At 38.4% G+C, this 17956-nt stretch overlaps 1 protein-coding gene across 1 annotated transcript in view; it reads right to left on the bottom strand.

Moving 5' to 3' along the window:
• KAT6B (lysine acetyltransferase 6B) overlaps positions 1–17956 on the bottom strand; it is a 102873-nt gene that overhangs the window by 10336 nt on the left and 74581 nt on the right. The gene's annotated exons all lie outside the window — the stretch shown is intronic.

Raw genomic sequence — 17956 nt, 5'->3', positions numbered from 1 at the left:
TCTAATAGTGAGGCAAGTATGAGAAGAAAAAGCCAACATGTCTTGGAACAGGTCCCATCATACAAGTTCTCCCTCAGAGCTACAACTCTGGTCTTTTGAGAAACATTTACATCACTGTTATAGAAACAGTGTTACTGTTAAATGAGTTACATCACTGAAGCCAAGAAATTGGAGAAGAATCTCAAGAGAAAGTATCATGGGTAATATCAGTTAAGTCATTTTTCTTCAAGAAGCCCCAAGTGACACAAGTTTTTGATTAAACAGCGAGAAGTTGCATTTTGGAGGTAACATACTTCACAAGATAAATTACTCAGAGAATTAGTAAAGCGAAATAATTAAAAAATAATCTCCCTTAAATCACTTTTAAGAATATTCACATAATTCCTGCTTGCAGTCTTCAAGACAGTAACTGATCCACTATTACACAATATACCACCTTCATTTATAGTCTATGTATATTGTAAGTACTTTTTAACCCTCCAGCTCTAAAAGCATTTTACAATTTAGAGTAGAATACACCTACTTGGAGATACCAGAAAATGCCACCTGTAAAATCAATTCAGTATAGAGAAAAAAATACTATCATTAATAATAGGTATTCCCATCATAGTAATTCATCCCTCTGTGATACATATTCTGCATTGTGCCTTTCCAAAAACTGCCAACACACAGGCCTTAAACAAAAAGCTTCCTTCCAAACAGGTTTACAAAAAACTTCCTCCACCATAAGCACAGACATTATGTTTATGGAATTACATTACTTAAAAGTCATTTGGAATCCACCAAAATGTACAGTTCTTGTGCTTTCCAATATTCTTAAAACACTTCTTTCCCCTCAAATTTTTCACTTTTATTTTTCAAAGACTGATATAAAACATCTAGTACAGTCATGCCATGTTTGTTAAACAAATCCTACTAACCTCAAAGTGTCTCCCAATCCAATCAGCTATACATCAAAAGCATGTTATTAACAGGTTGCATATGGTATCCAGGTTGAAGAGAAGTAGTGGCTGCTTCCTTATTTTGCTGTATGGTCTACCATACACTAACCACACACAGAGGTATTTTTCTTCAATAAAACCATGAAATACACATACAAATATTTGTCTGATTACTCTGCCTGAAGCATTCATCTTCCCTTTCTTGGACACAATACCAAAGGTCCACAACAGAATTTAGAAAAAACATACACAGATATGCATCATAGTCTTATCTCCAGTTTGCCTAAAGAAATTTACATAGAAAAGTAGACATCCTACTACATCTCAAGTGATCACAAGATAGAAACTGAAATAAGCAGGGTGCCTTTCATATCTATTAGCATGATTTGTGATAAAATGCCAGAGCTTCAGGAATACCATCCTACATCTGCCTACTCCTACAGAGCTACATGAAGCCTGCTTACATCTGCATGGTACCACCAGAAACTCAGTAAGGAAATTTATTTTGTTTTACAGAAGAAACACTACCATAAAAATTAAGGAAATTAAGGTATTTTAGCATTTAAAGTTGCAGCATATTAAACTTTTTTATAGCTTGATGATACATTTTAGTACATCTTGGCACTACATGCAACTATTGTTGACAGGAAACATCAAACTCCACATTCAACACCACAGTGCATCCTGGACGTTGAAGGTAAAGAATTGTTGTTGCTTTCATTCCAATTGCACAAAAGCAGACCTATAGTGTATAGCCTATTCTGCCTAATTCTAAAAAAGGCTTCACTTGTATCAAGAAACAATTCTGGATCACCTTGTGCACAACATACAAACCCAAGTTGATGCTAAGATGCCACTGCCCATAAAAAAACATGCAAAACTGAGGTAGGTAACAAAAGTAGTGATAGACGCCTCAACATCGGAAAAGAGAGGAAGAATAACCTAGATTTTAAAACTAAATCCATGAGGACAACTTATTGCTTCAAGTAACTTCACAGTTTACCCTACCAATTTCACATTCAAGAAGTCTTGGGCACCAATAGAAAGTGTTTGAAGGGTATTTGCAAGACCTAGGTTTCATTCTTGCATTTCACTACACTCTAAAGTTACTTGGACTCTACTTTCATTTTCCCCATAGATAAGGGGGCTGCAGCTATCATTTCTTGGTAAACATATTACGAAGCTGAATAAAAAACCACAAACCAAACAAGAGTCTGGAATCATGACTTAGGCAACCACAAGCACCTTTGAGGTTTTATTAAACTGGCTCACTTTACCTTTCCTGTGTCTGGGGATTTAGAGACTAGTTTTCAGTGATCATTTTCACTCCACATTAAAATAGTGAAACATTACCTGCATGGCAGTAACACCTGTCATATCCTTCCCCTACCTTTCTAAAATATAACCCATGCTTTTCCAAGATACTCACGTTCTAATAAAAATCACAGTTAACACTCTTGGTTACCTGTAGCAAGCACTGAATGGAAAGTCTCTCTTAGCAGATTCTGTGATTTGAATAACACCTATTAAATTAAACTTACCAAAGAGAGGCCAAGTAATTGATCTAAGTTGCAGGTAAATAAAAACACTGATCTTGGTAGCTCATGTATCTCTCCTGAAGCATCTGAATGAGCACAATATGCCCCTGTTAAATGGATACCTGCAGCCTCACTGTGTCTACCTAATCCTAATAATGGATAGTCTCCAAGGGGCAACCTGAAAGAACCTTCTTAAGGTACAATCCTTGATATCAGACGATGAAGAGCAGCAACACTCACAGGACAAAACAGAGCTCTTCACCACCCACCCCCAAGAGCAAACAAGCCAGAGTGTATACTACACAAAAAACTAAAGCCACAACAACATGTAAGACCTAATCAAGAACAAAGAGTTGTCTATCTTATCTTCTGGGCATATGAGTGATATTATCACAAAATTCAACAGCCAAAATATCATTAATGATTTTTATTTCTTGCCTTATCTCTATCCTCCACAGCAAAGCAATGCACCAAACGCGACTTGCAGCCTTTGATTTCTGTCACACAAACCTCCCCAGAATCACTGAGGTTTCATCTTACCCAAGATTTGAAACAATTAGAAGAAATGCAATCTGAGGAAGGGAAAGTTCATATACACATATAAATTTTATGCCTTCAACACAAATTAAGGAGATAATTAGACATTAAAGCATACATTTAAACAAACTGACTTATAATTATCCAGTAATTTCAATCTACAGGATTCCTAGTAACACCCCTGAAATAGCTACAGAATCCACAGCACACTTATGTGAAACAGTAACTTTAATGAATCTGTGCCAGTCTCCAGAAACTTCCAGTTAGTTAACTACTAATTTTTTTTGATACTGGGTTCTGTATTTTCAAACAAGTTAAATAGCAAGAGATCAGAGGTCCAGGCTTGACAGCAGGACAGTGGCCAACAGAGAAAACCAAGGGACAATCTGAAACTGGCAACCACCACCTGAAACACAGGCAAACAGAATTAGTCTGGCTTCATCCAAACAATTGGAACCAACCAGACAAGTTTAATGTCCATACTTTTTGGCATTTTCTAAGAGCTTGGTAAGATTTATTAAGTATCACTCCCTTCTGCAAGCAGTGCAGGGTCCATCTTCCTCCTCCAGTCACTACATTTACTTGTGTGTTCACTAGGAGAAATTTATTGTCATGTCTGCTGTGAGGTAAACAGACTTATATCTCACCAGCTCTCTCCTGAAAATCTTCTAACAATCAGGATCACATCAGCTCCCTTTCACTCCTATGGCATGAAAGCAGTTTCATGCACACTTCAAGTTACCAACTGCCAAGAGCAGCTATTTCATTAAGTCTCATATCTCCAAATGCCCATGACACATCCTTTTTTCCCTACCACACGCTTCTAAACATCACTACCTCAGCTTCGTAATATTAAGCAAAAATCACAATACAGTTTTAAATTTAGCTTGAGACAGCTGAATCGAATTTTTTAATCTTTTGAAGGAGCAAAAACACTGTTTTTTGGTTTTTTTTTGCTTTTAACATGGTGGCAAATGCAGGCTAGCCTTCAAAGGTGTAAGACAACAGATGCAGACTTCACAGAGACCAATGAAATACAAAGCAGCAGCAAACAAAGACATTAAACAGCTGGTACACTGGGAAAGACCAAATGAACAAACTAAAACTGACAGAACAAAGTCAAATGAAGTTTGAAGATTTTTTTAAAGACAGTCCTGCAATCTAAGTGCTCTCAGTACATGTTTTATAGCAATGAACAAATCAATTTATCATTTCATTTTGCAGAATAGGTCATGTTGGAAGGGACTACTGGAGGTCATCTTGGCCAACCTCCTTGCTCAAGCAGGGTCCTCCTAAAGCATGTTGCTCAGGATTGTGTCCTGACAGCTTCTGAACAGCAGACTCCACCACCTCTCCAGGCAACCTGTTCCAGTGCTCAGCTCCCCTCATATACACAATCTCTGATGAACAGTCAAAGAACAGACATCTAGACTGAAATGTTCAGTTTCTGTGAGTGCAATTAATACTGACCATATTAATTATAAAGCCATTAGGCTTTCAATAAGCTAAGAAATTAATCCTGATGCAAGCAAACAAAAAAACCCAATTTATGAACTGGTTGTAAGGTGTCTGAATTACACTTGTTTGTGTTCACACAAGACTGCATGGTCACACTGTTGCTCATTGACACACTGCAACAGCCAAACTATGGTATGCATACTGCCCAGGGTTGCATGAAGACTTTGTGGCTTCCTATTCACCTGAGAAGCTAGGAAACTCAGCTAATATGAAAGTTTGAACAAGCATTTTTGATGCAATTAAATTTATTAGTTTTACTTTAAAACCACCTAGAACAGTCCTAGAAATGCTGTATTTTATTATTAAATACAAAGATTACTTTGTTTAGCTGAAGAGCAAACAATAGTCAGTCAGTTAGCATCCACATTGGAAAATAAATAATCGTAGCTGAGTAGCTTCTAAGAAGGTGAAATGGAGGGTTATAGTTGGCTTGTAAGTGTAAGTGTATCACTCATTTTATGAAAGGGTCACAACCTTTCTTGCCTGCTCTAATGGGCAGTACAATTGTACATTTTACTGAAAATTCCACATAGCCAGAATATAATTCATCCAGAGCATCCTGAGGCAGCTTCAACACAGTATTCTCCAGAAGATGCCACTGGCTTAAACTTTAGTACAATTTCCTGTGTTCTATTAACCGTGTGCTCCTTTAAGGAGGGATCTGACACAGCAACCTCTCCACAAATAACAGTGACATATGCCATGGACACTGTGCTGATCTAACACAACTCCTCCATTTCTTGAACTTCACTGCTTACAGACAGGCAGGTTCTTTGAGAACAGTGCCACAAAGAGAGGCACTTCACTCTTGAGGGCACCACATATGATGTTCAACTATTGTTTTGAAACATCAGTGCATTGCATTGTCTTCAGCAGAAACGTACCTGAATGGAAAACAGAGCACTGAATCTCATTCTGTGCCTGCACAAGCACTTAGAAATTGCAGTTCCTTCCTCCTATGCTACTAGCAACAAATCCATGTATTTGCTTTTCACTTAGGGAGGCTAAAAACCAAAACTAACAGTCTTCAAAGTGGACCCCAAGGGTAAGGATTAATGAGTCCTGCTTTTTAGCTAGAACAGATTTTTTTTGTCTGCTACAAAAACTCTGGAAATAACCGTTTACACTGAAAATCTGAACAGTATTTTATTTGAGAGCCTGTGATCATAGAAACAGTTTTGTCTGTCTTATGTATCAACCACATCATGCATTGGAGACAAACATAGTTCTGATCTTATTTAAAAAGTCATGTTCAATACCACTTCCTAGGAAATGAATCATATCAATCTCTACGAACAAGAAAGTTACAAATACTAGTAAAATACTACTAGTAAAGGAAGTCTGTTATATTCTTGTAACTGAGACAGAGCTCACTTGACAAAAGAAACAGCAAAATACCAGATATCTTGAAACTATGTGTCCTACGAGAGTATTCCAGCCCTTATCTTGGATTAGCTTAGTTGTTCTAAAGAACAGAATTTTCTACTCAAATTTTGTAATTCAAACTTATATCTTCACTTTTCTCAAAATATCTACAGATTAGATAGGCTTTTACCTTAAAGAAAAGCTGCAACCAAAAAGTCTTTCTTTCAAAAACAGAACTACACCAATGGTAGCTTAATGCAGAAAAGGAGAGCTTTGCTTCACTGCAAAAACTCATCACAGACAAACATTTACATCTTGTTTCATAGCTCCACATTCACAGAATTATCAACAAAATTTACAAAAGTAGCTCGTCAATAGGAGCAACTCTTACAAGAGAAGAACCATAGAGAAAATGCAATATAGCAAAGGTCCCTAAACAAGAATAATTCCCAAGTCTTACAAGCACAAGAAGCTGTCTTCCACGTGTCCTGGTAAAACTACATGAGCATCATCATGGCACCTTCAAAGAGAAATTTCTCTTTTTCTTTCTTGGGAATCTTTACTTCATTTATATGAAGGCAATTGAGGCACCACCTCTTAAAGTACAAAGGATCAAAATTTAAGAGAAGTATCATTGCAAAACCCTTAATTTATTGCTTATGTATTAAAATCATACAAAATAAAGACTGCATTATCATTTTGAATAATCTTCCAATAATTTTTAAACCCAGAAAATAAGACTGTGTGCTTGCAATATGTAATGACAGAGAATCAGATTGAGGAATAGACCATGTGAAGAAGCAAATTCAAGTCTGTTAATCTGGCTTCCAACATGGAGTCTCTTTTGCCACTGTAATTTGCCTCACAGCAAAACAAAAAAGCAAACTTATATGATTCCAAACTTCCTCAAGCCTAGCCTGCATAGAAAGGCTATTTTAAAATCAGGTTTCAACTCCCAAGCAGGAATGACATAGCTTAGAACAAGTGTCAGGTTGTCAGTCATGGAACAGCTACTGAGCTGCTACAACATCCAGCAGCCATAATAAGGGGAAGTGGCAGCAGCTTCCCTTTGCCTGTCATTGGTGTGTGCTGGGATACAGCAGAGCTGCCAATGGCTGAACTGAACCAAGGACAGCACAGACACAGTGTGCCAGTCTAAAGGACAACCTCGCTCTGCAGCCATGCACTAAGGCCACTGCAATCAAATTCATCTGAACAGCTACACAGAATTGCAGGCAATGCATAACTCCATTTCATCCTTCTCCACCTGTTCAGCCATACTAACAATAGGAAAACACCACTGATCCTATAAATAGGCTGCAGGAAAGCTGCCAGTGTTAAGTACCACATTATCAAGTCCACTTCAAAATGCAGCTATGCAAGACAGTGCCTCAATGACAGCCTGCTGACAGCACTTTACTTCCAAACTTCCTGAAACTTACTTCAAAGTTCTCCTATCATGAGGCATTGTAATGCTAACAACCAAGTTTCAGAACAGAGCACACAGGGAAATATACCTGTAGACAGAATTTATACAGACCTATGTTATGTGACTTACACCAAGGCATATGCTCTATAACCATTTATTTCACTCACTCATCTTCCTAGAGTTTTGTGAAGATGCACGTAACATTTGTGATCCTTCAGTTACTGAGGATGTTCCCAATTGCCCTGACTTCTCAAAGCCAATGGGGAGAGGTGTTGGAGTCATGTCAGCCAGTTTCCCAGGGCAAATCTCACCATTTTACGTAAGTGCTCTATAACTTGATCTTCCTCTAGCTGAGATGGCATCTCACTCTGCTGCTTAAATCCTGTCACACCTGAGAACAGGTCCTCCCAAGAAAGTACAGAGTACCTCAGATCCCTTCTGAGACCTACACCAAGCCCCTCTGTTGTCACACCATGCTTATTCCATTCATCAGCAGGGCCAGGTTCTGCTTACTCTTCCTTTGGCTGTCCACATACTTCTGAGAGCTCTCCACATTTTGGTACTTTCCACCTCCCTCAGTTTCAACTCCAACCAAGCTTTGCCTTAACATTGTTGTACATGTAAGCAATACCAGTGCCTTTTGGAGAATTTGGCTTTGCTAAAGTCAAGAACTCTCCTTGCAGCCCAGCAGGCTTATTGTCATGCCTGCTATTGTCATGAACATTGGAATAAGTCATTTTTGCAGTCTAAGGAATCTGTCTCCAGAAATCAACATGTCCTGTGCCCATTTGTCTTCACAGCAAGCCTCTTGGAGGACACCACTTAGCAGGTCTTTAAACAAGATAAAATTCTGGACCTTAGTCTGATAGTTACCCTCCTAATTTCTCTCAGGATCTGAAACCCTGCTATCTCCCACCATGACAGCCTGGACTGCCAAATACAAAGCAGTTGCCCTAGCAGGTCCTTCCAAAATCTGTGTCTAAATAGTGTCCCAAGCATCTTGCTGTCCTTGCAGAATAGTTTCAAATAGTCCTTGGGAAAAAAGGCCTTTCACCAGCAGGTATCACCCAGCTGCTTGGAAGGCTCATCCTCTTCCCTTTTTTTGATCAGGCTATGTATAACAGATGACCAGCTCAGCATTAATGGCTGCTAACTTGTCCTCTGACTCTGAAGCATACTGAAGGCTTGACAGGCCCGTGACCCATTCATTCCACAGCAGAGAACCATGCTTCCAAGTAACTGCTTTGTGCAGAGCACAACCTCCTGTCCTTGGCTTCCCTGCCTGTCCCTGAAGAGACTGACACACATCCATTGCAGCAGTTCAGTCCTATGAGCTACTCACTGCATCTCTGTAACCCCAGCGCGTTACAGCTCAAGGACAAAGTACAGCCTTCTAATTCCACCTTTTTGCCTACAGGATGTGAGAAACTGGAATAATGGGATCTCAAATGCAACACAAGGGGGCCCCCTTCCCCTGCCCACTCCAATCACGTTCTCTCTTAAAAATCCCATTCTCCAACAAGCCCAAGACCAGGATGGCTATTTATTCCTCTAGAAGAGCTGTCCAAATTGATTTCTGATGTGCTAGTGTGGTCATTCCAACTGATGCCTGTGACACATCACCCTCTTTACTTGTGTCAACTCCTAACACCTCTCTGACCTCCAGGACAACTGATTCTGGGCCAAATGTCCATTAATTGTAAGGTTTGCTTGTGTTTGTCATTGATGCCATCCACCTGTTTATTACAAAGTTCAACCACCTTCTGAACTCAGGATCCATCAATATGCCCCCTCCTTCTATGCTATGCTCCAAAATGCATTAGGATAGAAATTTGTTGCATTTCTCCTTAATCACTATCACACAGCTCTAAAATGCACTATTTTGTTCTACTTTCTGCTATTTAGCCTAAATATTTCTCAGTACATGGAACTAATACCAATGTTTTATAGTATTTTACAGTGTACTGAGATTACAGCAAGGTTCATTGCATTTCCATCTTTTTCTATTATTGCAAAAAGTGAAAAAAGCACTTAAAACAAGTTTGGATCTCTCTATGAAGTGTTAAGATATACAATTAAAAGAAACTTCACCCAGAAGTCAACATGTACTCCTATTGGGAAGAATTCATCTTGGAGAGCACTTCCTATGTACTTCTATCCAGACAAAGGTTGGCAAAGGTTTAAGATGTCTGTGCTTTTACATTAGTATTCTAGATGCATTTCTGCCCATTTTAAACATTTTTATATCAAATAGTATTATATCTAGCATGAATATGCCCTATAAACAAATAAGAGCAACAATACCTGTCAATAAGAATTTGGATCATTTGGCTTATTAATGTCATCATGTTGTTAAGCAGTCAGCAGTCAAGTCCACTGCTGTGGTCTATCTGCCAGTGAAGTCAGACCAAAAACATCACCACTTGGCAAGAGCTGCTGGAAAGCAAAGGGGTAAGAACTGTGCACTAATGTCATGCAAATGGAGTCAAATAAAAGCAGGTTTTTTGGATCACAAGAACAGATTTTAGTGGACTGATCTCTCCACAGTTTTAGACTGAATGTAGCCTTCACAGCAGACATCTTTTAAGAACTACATCCACACTAAATCTGCAAAATAAAGTAACACCATGTAGCTAAGTAACACTAACATTCTGGACTTGAGTCTGATTTATAAGGATACCAACGTTTTGCCATGCACTGTCTAACTTAAACCTGTCAATCTCAGGTTCATATTTATGTATGCACATCAGGATCACACATACCAACATTTACATACAATTCCACACAGAGCAAAGGGAACTCAACATCACTGAAGTAATTCTTCTACAGAAAACATAATCAAGGTACTTATGAAAGGCTTCCAGACACACACCTGAAAGATGCCAATACACAGCCGAAAACCACGAGCAGACAGGAGTGTCACAGCAAAATTCAGCTACTGCTGGGAGCTGGAAACAGCTTAAAAATCTGCTTCTCAGAGACACCTACTCCCAAATCAATGTTTTGTGGAAGGTCCTATGCAGTATCTTGTGCTCAGAATCTAACCCTTAAATAATCAGCACTATTCAGCTCCTATTTGTTTTGTTAATATAGGTGTCAGAAGAAAACATACTCCTGAGAAGCCATCCAGAACAAAAGAAGCAACCTGTGAACTGTTACCCTTCTATGTTTGGAGTTCCTCTCCATCTCTTTAAAGGCCATCCCCCACAAATTAATTACCAGACTCAGGCAGATGGAATCAAGTACTTTTCTATAAAGTTTGTTTTGTTTGAAACAAAACCAAGTAAAATAAATCCTTTAGTATGATAGGGAAGAACTTGTGAGCTTTCATGTAATGTTCTGTATCAAGTCAAAGATCTGAACGAACAGCAAGTACTAGCAACTGTTTTAATAATACACCAGTAGCTGAACATTTACTGCAAACCAACATTTCAAGTTATCCTAAGAGCTAACATTTTTTGTCATACAAAACATCACATCCTCTGTTTTGATATTATATGAACAAGTTGAGAAGACACAGGTTCAAAAGGGTAAATATCAAAACAGCTGAGTATTCAGACAGGACAGTTCAATACAGATAGGTCAGCTCAACGCTGCAAGTTCAGAGGTATGACCATGAGTGCAAGGCAGAAATAGGTGAGGTGAAAGTGTGAGCTTATTAAGACTTAGAATTCCTAAAACTGTAATTCATGTTACTATTTTTTCCATAACTATTCTGTGTGCCTCTGAACTGTTCTTATCTATGTCAGTGGGAAAAAGGTCAAAGATAGAGGACCTTAAATAGGTGTTAGTATCCTCTTTGAAAGCCCTTTTGAATCAGCTTCAAACGACCCCAATCCCAAGATCCACACAAACATTATTAAAAAAAAAAAGACTAGCTGTAACTTGACATGCTCAGATCTCTGAACAACCTGCTACATTCTCTTTTCTTTGTGAGAGTAAAGGAAAGCTTTCTTCGTGATGAACAGAGTAAGCCAAAGATTCTCTCATTATTGTTACAAGAAATAATGCCAGCTCTCATTCCTCTCCACATCCTCAAGTAAACCCAACACAGGAGGTCCAAAAACCTTTCGCTCCTTTATAGAAAGCTTCACAGAAGAGGTTAGGGCTAAACAAATGCCCTTCATGAATAAAAGGAAAGGTAAAGATGACTGCATTACAGTCAGACCTACAAAAGGCACCCTTTGAGCGAATTAATTTGCTAACACTTATTTTACCTGTGCCAGTTGCCAGTAACCCCCTTAAGTGGAGGTTCTGTGTATGAAGTGGACTACTTATGAGCAGAGTGAAAGCATAAGCAAGAGAAAGAGAACTGAAGTACCCTTAAAAGCAAGACTTGTATGTGCAGAGGGCATCAGTCTTGAATACCAATTGAATGAATAAATTTGTCAGTAGCTTAAGTGGCTTAGAAGATCATTAACAACTCTGTATTGTTCTTGGTCTTATAAGCAATATCTTAAGTTATTTAAATTTACATTTTAAAAAACTATTCAATAAATGACACTGAGAAGTAAATTGTTTATACAACTGTAACTGCTGAATGAACTCCCTTCAGGAACTGCCTTTACCTTCTGGTGTTAAATGCTGACAGCACATGAATACTGGGTTGTAAATATATCTGCTGTGCACATTAGACATTACCTGCTTGCCTTACAGGCTCTATGTACTCTACAAGACCAAACTGACAAGACAGGAAGATGGACCAGGAGGTTTTGCCTAATATAACGAGTACACTGAATATTCTCAGAATCTTTATATGGCACTGAGGCCAAGCAGAACAGACAGATGGCATCCATACCATTAAGCTCTGACTCTCAGCTGGGGTGTTAACCTGGCTGTTAACATAATCCTCCCAGCCTCATGGCTCAGGAAGATTGTTATCACACTTGGAAAGTGACAGATGCCCTGGATGAAAACTGTATCAGGGACGGTTTTAGCGGTTTTAGAGTAGATAAAGTTCCAGAGCCCAAGAGCTTTTCCTATCATTATTTTATTCATACCTACAAATGACAGCCTAGCAGTACTAAACAACATGAACAAAAGTGAAACAGGGAGCTGAATACTGAGAAGCCAAAAAGACACATCTAAGAAATCACTGCAAGTGCTGTGTTTGCTCAGGTCAGTGGTCATGACACACATGAGATACAAAAGATGGAAGCTGTATTTGTCTGACAGGAGCAGTAAAATGTCACTGCTGTTCATTTGCTAAAGCATGCTGTATAACAGGGAATTAACCAAATAAGACTTAGAAGAAAACAACCCTAACAGGTGAAGAAGATTATTATTAAATTTGGTGGTAATAGCTGGTTAGTCACATATACAGAAATTGCATAAGAAAGGGCACATTACCTACCAAGCATCAAACACAAATGTACCCATTACAGCACACTTCAAAAAGCTAAGCCCAAGACACAGTAATCTGCTAAATATCTACTGTGACTCAAAACAGCAGTAAACAAGGGAAAAATAAAATTTCTTTAAAAGAAGATAGAACTGACTGATAAAAATGCTGGCACTGGAAACAAGGCCTCCGTTAAGGAAGCCACAAGGCTCTCTCTGTGCCTCAACAACAGCATGACAGGCCTTTGCCTTCTACTGCCTGGGCCATGGGTTTGGAGCAATCACTGCTGAAGACCAAGGCAAGGAAGCCATGGAGTACCTCAGCCTCCTTCATATACTGAGTAACCAGGTCCCCCATTTCCTTCCAGACAGGGCTCACTTTTCCCTATTCTTCCTCCTATCATCAATGCATCTATAGATTTTTCTTGTTTCCCTCAATGTCCCCTGGCAGATTTAACTTCAGCAGATGGCTTTCCATGTTCACTAATGCCCTCTAAATACAGCTTTGTTTAAAAAATACTTACTATCATTCTTAACCATGTTTAGCCTTGCCTTTTCACTGTTTTCAATGTTATCTGGAATAAAGATGCTCCTCAGTTAAAACAGCCTTAGCTTCTGTATCTGAAGTGATATGTCTGCTTTCTTTTGCCATTCTGATAAATGTACAGTGTCTTAAAGCTATATAAAAGTGATGGCAAGAAATCCAAAGAGGATGATTTTCTTGGAATAATCTGAAGTCAACTAAGCTTGGTTCAAAATCCATCTTCATTCCCCCCTCATCTAAATCTCAGCTTGACAGAATGCTCCTTATTAGTTATTTGGGAGAGGCCAAACTCAAGCCTTGGGGTCAGCAACATAATCAATCATCAAGAAAAGAACAGAAAATAAGCAGCAGCAGTCAGGCTCCCTCACAGATTTACAGCTACCACAGACACTTGAAATTCATTCCTAAAGAAAAAAAAAAAAAAAAGAAGGGGAAAAAAAGAAGAAGAAGAAGGCAACTCAACCTTTCATCTGGACACAGTGCATCTGTGAACATCACCCAAAACAATGAGGAGACTGACACAGTGTTCTGTACTGGGGTACACAAGTCACTCAGTCAAGCACAGAAAACCCCACAGCATAGAATGATTCAGCTGGGCACCACATTTAACAAACTAAAGAGGCCTATTTTACACAGATCCTTGAATCTTCATAAGTGTAGTTTGGGAATACACCTTTCCAATAAAGTCAATTAAAAAAAACACTGTTCCTCTCCACCTTTGCTCTCGCATTTTCACCTTCCACTGTTTGCCACAGCCCCAGCAGCAACAAAAGAGTACTTTCAGGATTGTAATGTGAGAAAGGAAGTACTCTTAACTAAAGCAAATTTTATCTTAAAAAAAACCCCATGGTCCCACTTCATCCACACCTCAATTCTGTTTACAGACCACAGCAAAGCGTGACTGTGAACAACTCTTAAAAAGTGTGTTTCTTCCTAGACTGTATTTCTGTTATATTTCAGTATTTGTTAGGGCAAACTGTAGAACATCTTAACATCAGATTTTGGAAAATAACAGTGCAAGAGCTGTTTACTGAATGTGTTAATAATTTCACAGACAACCTAACTTGTAAAATGCTATTTCTACTTCATATTAATTTTTGATTAAAGTAGTTAGACATTAAAAAAAATCCATATGATTGTCTTAAAGCATTTAGCAAAAAGTAACTTTTACCAGAAAGTAACATTTACCAAAATGTTAATCTCTTTATGAGAAATAATTTGTTGGCCAGAAAGTAAGACTATCACTGTTATACAAACACATACTACACAAGTGGATCCAACCACTTACAGCCTCCTGCAGCTCAGGCCTAGCTCTAAACTGCAGGCAGGTATCAGACAGTGGCTCTCAGCACTTCCAGAAGCATACCAGAACCTAAATGCCACATGTGAACACACTTCTCTGATCTCTCCTAACACATTTGTTTCATTATATCATCCACCTTTACATTTTTTTGAAATTGCTTTGTTTTCCAGAAGTCAATTCATTAATTATTAGAAGAATTTAAGTTTTCTCAGTTCAGGATCTATGTCTTGTTTCCATCTGAATAGTTTAAAATCCTCTTTAACATGTTACTTTAAGAGAAGTCTACACAGGTACTTACCACCAAGTAAGGCTACACAACACAAACTGTGTGAATTCATCATAATGAAGAAGAAAAACACATTTTCATTACTTCTACCCTCTTTTGCCCTCACAGCACTTTTCTGTTAATAGTTTGCCAATGTTTCCATTTTCAAGTATGCTTTAAAGAAGAAATCAGACCATTTCTGTACTGTAATGGCTTTTGCTCATTTACCTCATTCCAACTTCCTCCCAAAAAATGAAAGCACTTCAATCAAGAAAGCCTTTCACCTTTTCTGAGGCTCTTCCTTTACTGATATACTAGTTTTTCAGAGGCTCTGTAAAAACCTGAGGCAGCATTTTTACTCTATTCCACCACTTATTATCAACATGTTTATTGTATTTAAAAAGTTATTCATCTTGTAAACAGGGTAGACATTTTCCCAAATGCTACTATCTTACCAGCAATATGTTGCCCTGAATGAGAGGCTGCATGTTAGTCCATTACTAGTTTTAAGTTTTGCTCTATTAGATTTATCTGCATGGCTGCACAAACATGGTGCTTCACCAAAAAATCACTGCTTTTCAGGTTTCCACAAAGGAATAGCCTAATTTGCTGTTAAAGCAGAAAGCCTGGAAACACTACAGGGAGAACCACAGATAAGTGAGTTATAAAATAGATCTTTTGGCACAGCAACATTTTCAAACCTTCTTGATACATTAAAACACCACAAAGCCACTTTGAAAGATGAAACTAGAAGAGATTATTGTCCAACTAGACATAGAAACCCAGACTGACTCCTTCTGAAGATACTGCAAAAACTCAAGACATAGTAATGCATAAGAGTGAGAAAACTAAGTCCAAAATTGTCTAAAAGGAATTGTTGCTTTTAATCAAAAATAACCTTTTGTCTGTATCAGAAGACAGAGCTTTTCAATTACAGGAGCCAGAAGGAAGTTGGAAATAACTAGCTGATCCTAGAAGTGCAAATGCTGTTTGAATTGAGCATATTAAAAAATAAGGGTTTTATTTTTGAGCTGTATGCTCATCTTCAGGCTTAGCAGAAAGCCAAATCTTTTCCTTTGACAGAAACATTGATTTTACAGGCTACACCAGCTCTTTAACAAACTTGATGGAAGAACAAAACTGCAGTAACCACCAGAAGAAAATCTTATCCTTTTCAGTCTCCTTAAGCTGTGCCTGAAGACTAACCTAGGTTCCACGGAATGCAGTTTTTCCAGCTTGTTTCAAAAGTATCTCAGAACTGCTGGGTGTAAGAAATAAACACACTGTCCCCATTCTCATCACTAGAGGTTTATGTTACCTGTAGACATTTGTGGGACAGAAAGCTTCTCTGCCTACAGCAGCTCTCTGGGCTCAATGCACAATGCTTACCACTTCTGCATGGCTGGGCACTAAGCACTGAACATCTTCTACATTTCCATAGAGAGATGCAGATCTTCTGAAACAAGTGCAGACTGGAAGGAATTCAAGAATGCACTTTACAAAGCTATGCATCTTTTTTTTGCCCATTCAGTGCCTCATCACCATCCCTCACTTCTCAAGGAAAGTGCACACAGGATCGTGTATAACAAACACTTTTGAGGACATCTGTACTAACTCCCCACACACTTTCAGCCCAGAATATTTCTGGGCTTTTGTGCTCAAAAGCCCCTCAGTGGTTAATGTGAACATGAGATTGTAGCTATTTGCAGTCAAGAGGACAGGATTAGAACTGAGAGCAAAGAAACAAGCTTTACTTCCAGATCTTCAGTCAAGTTCTTCAAAGCTTGAACCACAAATAAACACTATTAAGAAGCAATGTAGGCTAATGAATGTTGCCACTAACCAAGCAAAAGAGTGGCTACCAATTATAAAACATCACTAATGGTACTGACCTCCTTTATCACTGCCTCTGATACTTACTGATGAAGAACTTACTCATTTAGGAGGAAATAAATAATTTTTCCTTAACAGCTTTCCCTTACTTGTAGAGCAATTTTTTTTGTTCCTCTTATCCTTTGGAAACTTGCCTTCCCTGTGCTATACCTTAGCCTGTTGCAGTGCTATTACTGCTGCTGCCCTGCTGCTTCTGCACATCAGGACTTGAAGATTTACTCACCTGTTTGAACAGAACAATAAATAAAACCCAACAGTTGACCAGGAAACATACCAGATTTGGGGAAGTGAGCAAACAAGGACACTTAACAGAGCCGATTTTCTTACACCACAATAGAATTTCTCAGGTAATATAAATTCTATTTGTTTCTTCCACTGTCAGACTTGAATTGCCTTTCCCTATTATGGTTTTGTCACAAGAAAAATCTGAGCTACACATGCTAAATCCTAAAGGTGAATCAGGGGTTAAGTCAAGCTAAGGAAAAAAAAAATCCAGCCTTTTCAAGTTGCATGCAATAAGTGATAGCAAAGTTTAAAAAGTTAGCACTGACTTTCCCACACAGACAAATGAACCAAAAAAACCCCAAAACAAAGAATGCATTTAGCTCAAACAGAATCCCAGTATCCTTAAATATGTTTCATCTCTTGAGCAAGAATAATAATTTCACAATGAACAGATAAACCAAATAAAACCAAGGAATTCTGAAGGGGAAGAAGAAACTGCTACAATCAGTTGGACCAGAAACAGCCTCAAGATAAGTAACAAAAGACTACCAAGGACTTTGCTCCTCAGCATTAGGCCCAGTTGTTTCTGTAATGCAAATGAACTGTCAACATCCTAGCCAGCACAGTTGGAAAGGTTTATCCTAACAGTCACATGCATTTCTTTTCTTCCAGCTGCTGGCTAGGCCTCCAGCATGGAATTTGCAATCCAGTATGCAGAAATGTGACTGTGACAAGATGAGCTTTGTGAAGAAGGATGAATCAAAAGACAACTTTAAACTTACAGAAAACAAATATGAAATACTGCTGTATTTCATTCTAGTAATAATGAACTCTGTGTTAGATATGCCAAATAAAGAAATACTAGTATGTTCTGGCACTGCAGTCTAATGAATAGAAATAGAAAGCATATGAAGATTGCAGGCTTTGCAAGAGCTCAAATCAGGAAAGCAAAGAAAAATGTCTTGCATAGAGAAGCTGCTAAAGTTTATAAAATAAATGGATCTGCAGAGAGAGAAGCTCCAACACCGTGGCTTCAATGCTTGCACTGTCCCTAGCAG

This window comes from Molothrus aeneus, chromosome 8 (assembly GCF_037042795.1).
Source record: "Molothrus aeneus isolate 106 chromosome 8, BPBGC_Maene_1.0, whole genome shotgun sequence".
In the NCBI taxonomy this organism is placed as follows: domain Eukaryota; kingdom Metazoa; phylum Chordata; class Aves; order Passeriformes; family Icteridae; genus Molothrus; species Molothrus aeneus.
Note: the sequence above shows the minus strand (reverse complement) of the source record. Positions and strands in the feature narration are given on the sequence as shown.